This window comes from Onychostruthus taczanowskii, unplaced genomic scaffold (assembly GCF_017590055.1).
Source record: "Onychostruthus taczanowskii isolate IOZ18803 unplaced genomic scaffold, ASM1759005v1 scaffold19, whole genome shotgun sequence".
Classification (NCBI taxonomy): Eukaryota; Metazoa; Chordata; class Aves; order Passeriformes; family Passeridae; genus Onychostruthus; species Onychostruthus taczanowskii.
The window spans coordinates 8,888,345-8,900,045 of record NW_024499128.1 but is presented as its reverse complement, the minus strand read 5'-3'; positions in this window follow the sequence as shown (position 1 = coordinate 8,900,045).

The window sequence follows — 11,701 nt, the reverse complement described above, 5'->3', positions numbered from 1 at the left end:
ACACTGCCCTGAATATTGAGAAAAGATAGAAGCAATGCTATTTTTGCAGGCAATATTGACTATAAATAGACATGGCAAGGTGCCAGCTTCAAAACAGAACTGTTTCCAATCGAGCTGGGCGAGGCACTCAAAGAGTCTTTTGAAAAATCCATTAAGGCTCCATCAAAACAAGGAGCTTTTCAGGATGACAGACACATAGGTGCCTCCTTCAGCTCATTCACTGAAATAGAAAAATCAGGCATGTTTTCTCCTTATTTCCTTTCATTCAGATTCATCCCCTTAAGGGGGGGGGGGGGGGGGGGGAAGTAAATTAAAGTTTCTGTTGCAGAGAAGAAGGCAGCACCATTTCAAGTTTTAACAGATCTTCTATTGATCAGGCTTAAATCAGATGTTAAATCAGCTGTGTGCTGCCTGCAGTCGAGCTCTCGGCTCCGCTGCACTGCTGCTGACATGGAAAGGACTTAGCAGGCAAGCAGAAAGCTCCTGAGTCTGCAACCCTCATCTGGTGCTCAAAGCTTCAAAATGCAGAAGCTTTCAAGTCTGAAAAGCCCAGGCTTTTGCCTTTCCACCAGTAGGTCTTTGAACACCTCTGGGTCTTTGTAATAGCAGCATCTGCTTCATCATTTCAATTTCTGCATGAGTCACAGCTCCCCTCATGTACTACTTTTCCTTTCCCACTCTGCCTTAGAGATAAGAATTCACTGTCCCAGAGCAGAGATTTGAGAAACCTCAGGCAATGGATTCATGTCCAGAAAAAAATGAATCTTAGCTATGACAAAGAGGGAAAAGGAAGGGGGCGAAATGTGTTTGTAGTAAAATTGTTAAGAGACCAAATCTGTGCTTCCTTAGGAAGTTGCTGGGTTGTAAAGCACCAATTAATGTGCACATGATGTGAAATATGAATAGACCAGGGCTTTGACTCACCCCCCAGTGCAAAGCAAGGGAAGAGCTTGAGTCGGCAACGCAAGCAGCAATTTCAGGAGGGAAAAGGGAAACCTTTCATTTGAACTGGATGTGCCTCCAGTCACAGCAGAGGGACAGAGGAAGTAATACAAGTTAGGAAGTGCCAAGAATGGAAGTGAAGATGTGAGAAAAGGGCACCTGGGGTCTGCGCTGGCCCCGTGCCAGATGACGGCCCTGGGTCCTTGCAATTATTTCCGTCATGAATCCAACAACCACTGCAGGTTTGCACACATAAGCAAGGACCTGAGATTCCAAAGGAACAACACACTTCAGCTCTGGATCCCCAAGCACTGGGTCATGCTGATCAACCAACCCACTCAGTGCCTCTGGCAGCAGAGTATTTTTAAAATATTTTAGGAGACAGGACAATGATAAAATTGTTGAGAAAGCCACCAAAACTGATAATTTGATTCTTTAGAAGACACTTGTTCTACATGATTGTAGCTGAATGCTGGGGACATGAGGAGATAGATGGGTGACAGACACATCCTTGGTTGTGACCCCCAACTGTCCCAGGCAACACAGCATCAGTGCCCCTATCCTGCCTGATTCCCTGATTGATATTTGGGACCCAGCAGAGCTGGTGCTCAGATGCTGAGGACAAACCAAAGCCATTTCTGGTGTGCTCTCTATTTACAGCTGCAGCACAACCAAATCCATCAAACAGGAAGAGGAGTTCAGTTGTCACTGTCACATCCTGGAGGAAGACTGGGCTGACTCAATTAGAAGACATACATGAGTATTGATTATTGCCAAGTACAAATTCTCTCTCCCTCTCAACTATGTGGTATACTGTTAGTTTATTTTCCCCCTCCAGGTTACTCTTAATTTCAAAATAACGTGATTGTTGTTGTTCCCAATGTACAATACAAATTGACAATATAATGTAGCTTGTACTACCACAATCCCTACTGGCTTCTGATGAGTTAGTAATTCAGCCATTTGATTTCCTCATATTTTTTTCCCTTTTCACTTGTGGATTCCAAGTGCACTGAAAATGTATTTCTTGTTTATGTTCAAAGCAAAGCCACCTCACAGCTGCAGGATGCCTGAAAGATCCTTCTTGCCCTTTGACTCTCCTATAGAGGGAGCTGGATCTGTTCCAAAGATCTCATCCTGTAATTGCAGCCATCAGTCACTTATTCCCAGGGAAACTTATTTACAGGGCATCAAAGTGGGATGAGGGCAGGTTCCTGGGAGCCAACCCTCTGTGTATGCTGGGACAACTATTTTGGAGGGGGCAGCAGAGGCTGTGAGCTCTCTACCTCAACTTACAGGCTGGGAGTAATCAAGAAATGGATGTTGCAAGCTACAGTCTCCCAGGGTAAATGAAGTGTTAGATCCCACCAAACAAATCTGCCTAGAGACCTGTTTATTCAAGTGGGAATCCATCATCCCTGCCTCTGGAAATAAAGCCATTAGGGTACCTTGGTATAAACTCATGAGACTAAAAAAGAGTCTCCCTCATCTGAAAATGGAGATCTCATGGTCCTGCACAGAGCAAACAGAAAAGTCCCACTTTCTACACAAGCATCATCACTCTCCTGCCCTTGCAGGGGAGTCTGGGAGCCCAAATTCTCCCACACCTGCAGTTTCCTGCATGGAACTGGCAAAATGCACTGACTGCATTGAATAAGCCTAGAGACTCAGAGGTCCCATGATCTCACCAGGACATATTAAAATTCTTCATCTTCCTCTTCCCTGATGAAAGAGGGATGAACTGTGCTTGAACCAGTTAGAAATTAAACTATTTCCAGTGTATAACATCTATTGCTCTCCTTGGGGATGACTCAGGATGTGAGTTACACATTTCTGGTGGAATGGTACTGGAGAGGACAGCAGGGCCAGCACTTCAGTTCTGTATTTATGGATATCATCAGAAAAGTTTTATTGGATACATATTTTGCATCACTCCCTCTGGAGGATCTTGCTTACTTTTACAGTAGTATTGTTCTCTTGCTTTCAGTAACTGATTTTATACATGTATGTATACACAGGGGATTTGGGTAAGAATTCCTCAAAGTATGGAGAAACACTGGGTGTTTCCTACTTCATATAGGGAAGGAACATGGAACTCCAGCCTTGACTGGAAATCCAAAGGGGCTGAAGGGGGTCTAACCCTTATACTTGTCACCACATCACATCTTTCTCTAAAGAGAACTGCCATGCACTTGTCTTGCACAAAGGCCACCTGCCAAGGCTGTTTTTCTCCCCAGCAAGACATGCTGCTTTCTCCATTTAAATGGAGGCAAGGGCACCCGAGTACCCTCCTTGAGGGCTAATCCTGCTGGTGATCCCCCCAAGAAGCCCTGGGCTGTGTTTCAGAGGGTGTAAGTCTGCAGCACATGATGCCAAAAGCCTTCCTGCCAAGCACTGAGCCCAGCTTTCCCCAGGGACAGTGCTCACACGGTGGCATGACTGAAACATGGGATCACTGTGTAGATAAATACAAAACCCATTGCATTCAGATGCACCAGAGAGAGATTCAGTACCAGTCCTGGTTTAGCACCCTGGTCTAGGTACCACATGCCTTCATGTGTTGTCCTTTCTCCAAAATGTGAGACATCTTAAGATTTTCACCCAAATAGGGAAAAGGAATATTTTAAAGCTTTTCACAAAACCAGCATGTCCTGCAGGTAGTTTGGGTCAATCAAATGTTTTCCTTTGCTCACTTTTCCCACGTAAGATAAAATGTGGATTAAAAAAATCGACGTGAAGTGAAATGACTGCAACTTTGTTTGAAAAATCATCAAAGCAGAACACTGTAACCTAAAAGTTACTTTTGAAAAGGGAGTGATCAAAACAATACAGCCTGATGTGTCGAAATAACATTTCCAAAAAAAAAATTCCTTTAACATTTTCTCAGAAGCTCTTCATTGCACCATTCCCAAAAGGACCATTCCTGGTGATAACATAAAGAGATCACCTAGGAATTTTCTCCTCTTATGCTTCCTTTTAAGGCAGTGGTGACATGCATTGGTCTCTCCTTCTCTCTTCATGTGCTGGCTTTGAGACTTTTAGTCTTTTGTACCAAGTCCTGTTATTAATGTTGGGCATGGGGAGCAGGTGTGTGAGATGCACAGCAGCACAGACCCTGCACAGCTGTATCACATTTGCCTGCAGTAATGGGGGACTGGTTGGATTGACAGTGATCTTTCAGAAGGAAAGGCAGCCCCACATGAAGGTCACACAACAGGTTTTGCCCCATTCATATTGGCGAGTCCAATGTGCTGCTGTTTGCTGCTGTGCATGGACAGAGCAGATACTCAGATAAGAGGGGATGTGCTCATGCACTTGTCAGCAGAGCACTGAGATGTCCAGCACGCAGTAGAAGTATATATAGGAGATGATTGTTGGAGCATGATTGTGTGATCCCTCAGCCCAAGATAGTACATGCTGAACTCTGTCCACTCCAGTAGGCTGGTACAGACCTGAACAGAGCAGAATGAATGCCCTTCTTCATCATGCAGGTGCCACTTCTCCTGACTCAGATTCAAGTGCACTCATGGAGCTGATTGCAGATTTCAGCCTACTCTTGCATATCAAGCACATATTCGATATTCCAGGGACTCCATGAAACAAAAAGTCAAGCACATGGTCTTCCTTACAGCCCCTGAGGCTTGCTCATCCCTGTTGGAGCCATGTAAAGAATGAGTTTGGCCTATTTTGTCAGATGCAGAGATATCTGTGGGATAGTATGTTCAATCCTTTATGTCATATATCTATTCTCAGCAAAATGTATCTGTGATTACTTCTCCATTTGCTGGGTTTTTTAAATGCAGAATTATACAATAACGCTCAAACTGAAGGAGAGGGGAATAAAAATGTTTAGTTTAAAAGTTTAACTAGTCAAAACAAAGTTAGGGAAAGCATGGAGCATCTCAGGTGCTGGTTAACCTACAAATGAAAAATAATGAAGGCTGGAAAAAGGAATATTAAGTTAAGTATATTCTTAGAGGAATCATATCTTGGCTCATATGCAAGTCCTCAGTGCTGCAGGAAAGAAATGGGAAGACTGAGCTGGAGGAAAAGGGAAAATCAGTGTCTTCTCATGGAAAACAAGGGAAAACATCAGTGGAGCTTGAATAGAATGGAAAATAGCTCCACTTTAAGAAGTTTAGGTCACATTCATACCACATAAAAGCAGCAATGTGTTTTGCCCTCAAAAACAAACAGCAAAGCAAGTCTCATGCTCACATACAGCTTATCCTTGCACACAGACCTCTAAGGATTGTTCCCAGTGCATGGAGCTCCTGCCTCACCGAAAAAATGGAGCTGTAGTGTCAGGAGAGTGCCCAGAGATAGAGCTGCACACTTCTCTTTCTCCTCCAGACAGGGATACAGTCCCGTGGGAACACACACTGGCTTTTGCAGATACAGCCCCCTTCATAATATACGGCAAGTTGCCTCAACATCCTCCCTGGATGCTTTCCTTTTCCCAGTGCAGCATTTGGGACCCAGGCCCAGTGCAAGGGCCATCCCCTCCAGCAGCAGGTTTGGGGACAAGGATGGCTACAAACACATCATCTGCTGTCTCCAGCTTCTCTGTGGGAGCTGATGCTGTGGGATCCATGTTGTATTGTTGTGTAGAAAAGCAGAAACTCCTCTCCAAAGCTCTAATGTAGCTCCCGAGTCAACAGCAAATAAACTTCTGCAAAGAATGCTGAGTTGTAATGCTGGTCCTAGCTGGTTTGGGGAACATTGTTCTGTTGGAAACCATATTTCATGGTCTGTAACTGTGACAGGGTTTTCTGAAGATGGCCAAGCATGTGGGAGCACTTCTCAATCCCTGGAAGCTAATGGTTGTTCCTCAGCACAGATTTACAATTTAATTGAAAACAAAACAGAGAGAAAGAGAAGACATTTTGATTAACACTGTTCTTAATCACCAAAGCTTTAGCTGGAAACTACCTGGTTTCGCCAGCCCAAGCCATAACATGTATTAGAGTACTGACAGTAGAAACAACCAGAGAGGAGAATAAAATAAGAATGGGGTAAATGATGGTCTCACTTGTTCATGAGTAACTCCATGACATAAATAGCTACTCTGCATTTATGTGGCTGCAGAAGCTCAGTTTGTCCCAGTGCCTTCTTAACACTGAACATTTGTCCTGCTTTCTAATCTTTAGGACCTTCCCCTAGCAAGTGTTCTGACAAGCTCTTATTTGTCCTGTTTGCATGATATATCAGGAAACTTCTCTAAAAAGAGACATCACTCTATGGCATGGAATTCTCCCTGGGAAATAATCCGCTGTGCTGCAGGCTGTGTAGGGGAGATTTGTTACCATTCAAGAGCTGTCCCATTCAAAAACTGCTGAAGCAAAAAGCAAAAATTCTCAGAGTCAGCCCTGAACCAAAGTCCAGGCCAACATCAGGGAGCCCTTTTCTGTTAGAAGAGCCTCTTTTCAGTTAAGACTTTCATCCAAGGTTATCTGAACACTTGCAATCATATGGCATTTTATGCTAACATTAATCCTGGTGTCCTGGCCACATTCCAGTTTGAGTAACAACATTCTGCCAACCTAAATTCCTCCAGAGGTTTCAGTAGGATGGAATTTTCTTCTTCCTTTTTGCCTTCCATTTCTGGGTAGTTAATTCTGGACAGTACAAAAGACTCACCACCTTCCAACCCAATGCTGGCAGCACCTCTATCAGGAGGAAAGTGGACTTTGAAGTGAGAAGGACCACAATCCTGCATGAAAAGACATAATTAATAATAAATGGCTTTTCAAACACTTCAGTGCCTTTCTTTTAAATTCTGGTATCAGTTAAAAATGTAGAGCTGGAACACTACTGACACCTCTGAGAAAGTTTATCAGCAATCCCAGCAATCAGAACAGAGAGGTGCCTTTTAACTTCTAATCAATACACTTGTGACACAAATGAAAGGGAGATGTTACATAAGGAGGTTTTTTCCACTGGAGAGAGCCCTGACAGCCAGTTACTTCACTGAGGAGAGGAAGTCACCCAGATGGACTCTCCGTCACACTAATGAAGCCATCTCATAACTGTAACAGAGACCTCATGTATCTGCTGTGACACTTAGCAAATCCGGGCATGAATAAATAGCCAAAGTCCAATTGAATTAACCTCCAGCTGATCAGCCCTACTAAACAAATTATCCTAAACTCTGAACAAGATTAGAAGGACTGGCACAGGCCAGAATCATGTGGCAGGAGTGTTAATTCAGTTTAACAAGTTTAAAACTAATCCTCCAGTGTTCTCAGATGTCAGGGTTGCAGGGCAAACTAGTTCTAAAATGCTCTTAGAAGGGTTAGAAAAGGAGGCTCATATGAAGTAGAGAACAAAAACATGACCTCAGCCTAGAGTCACCTAAAGATACAGAAGAATTGCAAATGCAGAGCAAAGAAGGATTTAGGCAGAGCATTTCTTACTGAAACAGAAGAGAGTAGGAAAATAACATTGATTTCCTCATGGAATATTCCAACCTCATTTCCAGGATGAAATTGAAAAAGTTTATAGCATATCTGCCTTTCTTAATTATCATGTTTCTTGTGCAGAAACAGAAGATAAGCACCTATGAAATAAGGGACAATACTCTATTTTAATGCCATTTTCTCCAGTATATAATTGTATTTTCTTCTAAGAGTACATTTGTACAGTCCATCAAAAGCACAATTAAATTATCACAAACTTCAGTTCATTACTTAGAATGGCACTAACAAACAACTTCAGTACTTGTTTCTTTTTATGTTGACTCATAAAAGAATTTATATGGTCAGTTAAAATTAACTTTGAACTTCAACTTTAACCATTCAATATTTTGCAGGGCTTTGAAATATTAAAACTGCTTCCAAGAGGAAATATTTATTTGATTACTCTCTAGACACAGGAGGAGATGTTGTAAACTCCACAAGTTTTCTGAAATTGAGATAACAGGATTAGAAACTCTTCTAAAAGCAAACTCCTGCAGTACATGCACATGATGCCTCTCAAAATCTTTCAAATTGCAATAATCTTCATAAATGTATTTCCAATCTTTTGTTACAGTAGGTCCTTCCCAGATTCCTAAAATCTCTCTCTTTTCAGTGAGTCTACTTAGTATAGGCAGATGAAGACAGAAATCTGAGAGTCTCTATGGCCCACTAAAGGACACCTGCCTGCACTCTCCTGCCTTGCCATGGAATGTCTTTATGCAAGGCTGAGTGGGATTCTTTACTGTGGCTTCAGTTTTATGTGCTAAACTTAAGTACCAGACAGCATGATAATTTTGACTAGATGACAAACAAATGTAATGTATCATGAAAGAGACATTCATGCACCAGGCATTTCCACCATCTTCAATACCTTCAACACATAAAGAACTTAAAAATCAGATGAGGCAAATCTTCACCTAATATTCAGAAGTAATTCATAAATCATTTTGTTATTGTTTCATTGGCAAGGCATTGTTGCCCATTTTGTTGAGAACTGCCTAAATGCTTCCACATATTTGAGTGTTGAAAATGAATACTCCTGTAATTCTGAAATTTTTGTTACACAACCCTCAAAATGGAATCATGACTTGTCTACTGTGTACTTTGCTGTTATTTATGCAGTATATAAATGCAAGGTAAATATTTATTCTCATTTTCCACTGCGTGCACTGACTGATATCTCCAAAAGTTAACAGCAGCATTATGAACTGCAAATGATGACACATTGTCAAAGTTGAAACCATTTGGTTAGATGCCTCTTACATTTTCAAATATTCCCAATGTAATTTCATAACTGTCTTGTACATAATGAGACAATGGATTTTTCTTCTTTCAACTGTGTAATAATGAACAACTATTAGAACTACTTTATTATTTCCAAAGTTTGAGGGATCAGTGGCCACAGAGAAAGTATGCCCTTTTCAACCAAGTTTTTAATTGTTTTCTCACTTGAAAGAGGAGCTAATTTATTACTGGCAGCACAGAAGGCATTTGTCTCATCAAGATATATCATTTCAACTGTGGGTGAATTCTAGACAACAACACTATTTAATTTGCTGTCACAATTAAGTGATTTATAGGACTATACTATTAGCATCATACTAATACTCTGACATTCTCGTTACTTCTGCAAGGGCCATGGAGTTATTTTCAGTGCTTTCACACTTCTCAGGAACAGAGGGGTATGAGTTTTACTCTTAGAAGCTATGCCACAGTAATTTTTACAATACACTCCATTTGCATGTTGTCTTCCATCTGACAGATCACCACAAGCACCTGGAAATCTCCTACATAAACTATAGTGAGCTTTAAGGCAATTACTGTTGTCTTTACTGATCCATGGAAATAATTCCTTTGGCCACTGCAGCAATACAAAGCTTCTGCTGCTCACAGAGTAGATCTGCTGATGGATGATACCATCCACAGGCGCTGTCATGGTTGTGATCTATGAGGGGCTGTTATTTGACAAATGAAAATTATGTAAACAGTACTCAAACTCAATCTTGCCTCATGATGACTCTGTCTGTTCCATACCCCCTGCCTACAGTGCCCAGAACAGCCAGCTGTTATCTCATGATAAATATCGAGGATAAAATTATCATCAGACAGCACCAGGTTGTCTGCATGATGTAATCCTACTCTTTTAGGTAGCTGGAGCTCTTTTAGCTCTCTTAGGTAGTCTGGAGTGTTTCTGGGGGTGTATCTCACACATTTCCAGAAAGTAATTCTCATTTCAGTGGTTGTTGAAATAATTTCTGCAGAAATTTTTGCTAAGAAATCTACGATGTGCTGGTTTTAAGGGTACTGAATGTATGAAAAACACTGCTGTTTGAGATCAAGCACCACAAAAACTGTTTTCAGGCAAAGTCTTTCTGCAGGTGTGACTTGCTTCACTCTTGCCATGCTCTGCTATCTCAGCAGGAGCCCCTTCCTAAAATTCTCCCCCAACACCAAGGTTGCTCCTTTCTCCTCTTAGCCCCATGGATCTGTAATCCTCCCTCCCCAGCCTGCAGAGCAGCTCAGAAAACACCAATGACACAGCATAAAAAAGTCCTACAAGGGCTGGAGTACTCCTCTATTTATAGGTCGCTAAATCTGACTAAAAAAAACTTCCACAGAGCACCAGTCAAATTGCTACCTAGATGTTTCCAGGCCCAGCCAGGGCATGCTGGCTTACTGCCATGTTTTTAAATCCTACCCTGTGCATTGAGCTTTCTCAGGAAAATCTGCTAGTGCTCATATGTGGGCTGTTACTATTGACACAAATATTAATGAACATTCCCCTATTGCTTCCTTACTAAGCTGCAAGTGCGAGAAACCAAAACAATAGCATGACCTGACAGTCTCAGGCATGTAAGCACATCCAGCACTTCTATTTCAGATCTGAAGCTGAGTGCAGCTCACTTAGAAAAGGAACAATTTGGGTTTAAGTGTTATGTTTGTTTTTTCTTCTAAGACTATGTTTTTTGCTGGCTGAATTCTACACTGGGAAAAAAAATGCTTCATCAACAACAAAGTAGGTTGGAGTGGTTCTGCAATGCCTGATGGATTGGCTGAGCCTTCCACTCACACAATCAATGAAATAAGAGATGTTCCATACAGTAAGAGTCATAGGGACAACTTCAGAACAAAGCAAACCTCTTAGAATTGTCTCTCAGAATAAGAACTGATAATCTTGTTATTCTAGGGAGCACAGAAAAGGGACCTACGCACAAAAGAGCCAGAATCCCCTCATCTTCCTTCCAAATATGATCACATAAACTGAGAGCCTCAGAGCTTTAATTCCAAGATGCTGTTCAGGTATCACCTAATCCTGGACACATCTGAACTCCTCAGCAGCTCACACCCCAGCCTCAGGCTCCCCTGCACACCTGATGTCCCATGTGCAGAAGCAGCTGAGCTGTGGTCATGGTTGGCAGGCTCATACCTCTATCAGGAGGAGCTCTAGAAACCCAGAGATAAACCAACCAACTCGAGGTGCAGCAGGGGTGAATCTTGACTGCGGACAGTTGGGTTCAAAGGTGTTTCCACTCTGCACCAAAGGGAAAAGCCTCTCTCTGCTGACTGCAGGGAGATCCGACTGCTGGGCTAAACAGCCCCAGGTGTGCTCTGCTCCCTGCCTCCCCCAGGGCCTCGATTCACTATTATTTTCTGAACACGGTCTCTTCCAGACTAATTAAATGCAGTGGGGATGGTTTGAAAGGAGAAATCCAGGAGGTGAATTTCTGCCATTCTTCTACTCCTTTTACAATGGCCCCATAGAGAGAGCCCTCACACAACCCCACACCACCCACACCTCGACCTAGCTGTGACAGTGATAACGGGAAGAGGAGAGTTCTGATATTGTCTGGCCCGAGGAATGGACTCACAGGCAGCTCCACTTCATGTACCTGATTTATAACAAGGGTCAGAATAATTCCCAAGCAGCTCCTGCATCAGGGAGCAAACTAATTCCTTTCCTCTCTCCTCGGCTGCGCAGCCCAGAGTCCAGCTGCACCCAAGGTTCCAGCTCACAGTCTATATTCTGCATCATAAAAGAGACAAGAGAGAAATCTAAACTAGAGAAGCAATAACCTGTAAACTAATAAACCAACCCAGCACTTTGATAGTGAGGCACTCCCCAGAGCAGGGATTATTAATGGGTGTCCTGAAACACTGTGTGTCTGTGTTTGAGAGTAGTGGGAAATATTTCTGATGCTCTGTGGATCTTACACATATGCTCTTATAAAATCAGTTCAGATAAATGCAAAGACTAATATAAAAGCAGCCTCCTTCTAGTCTACACACACAGAGGCTCTTAA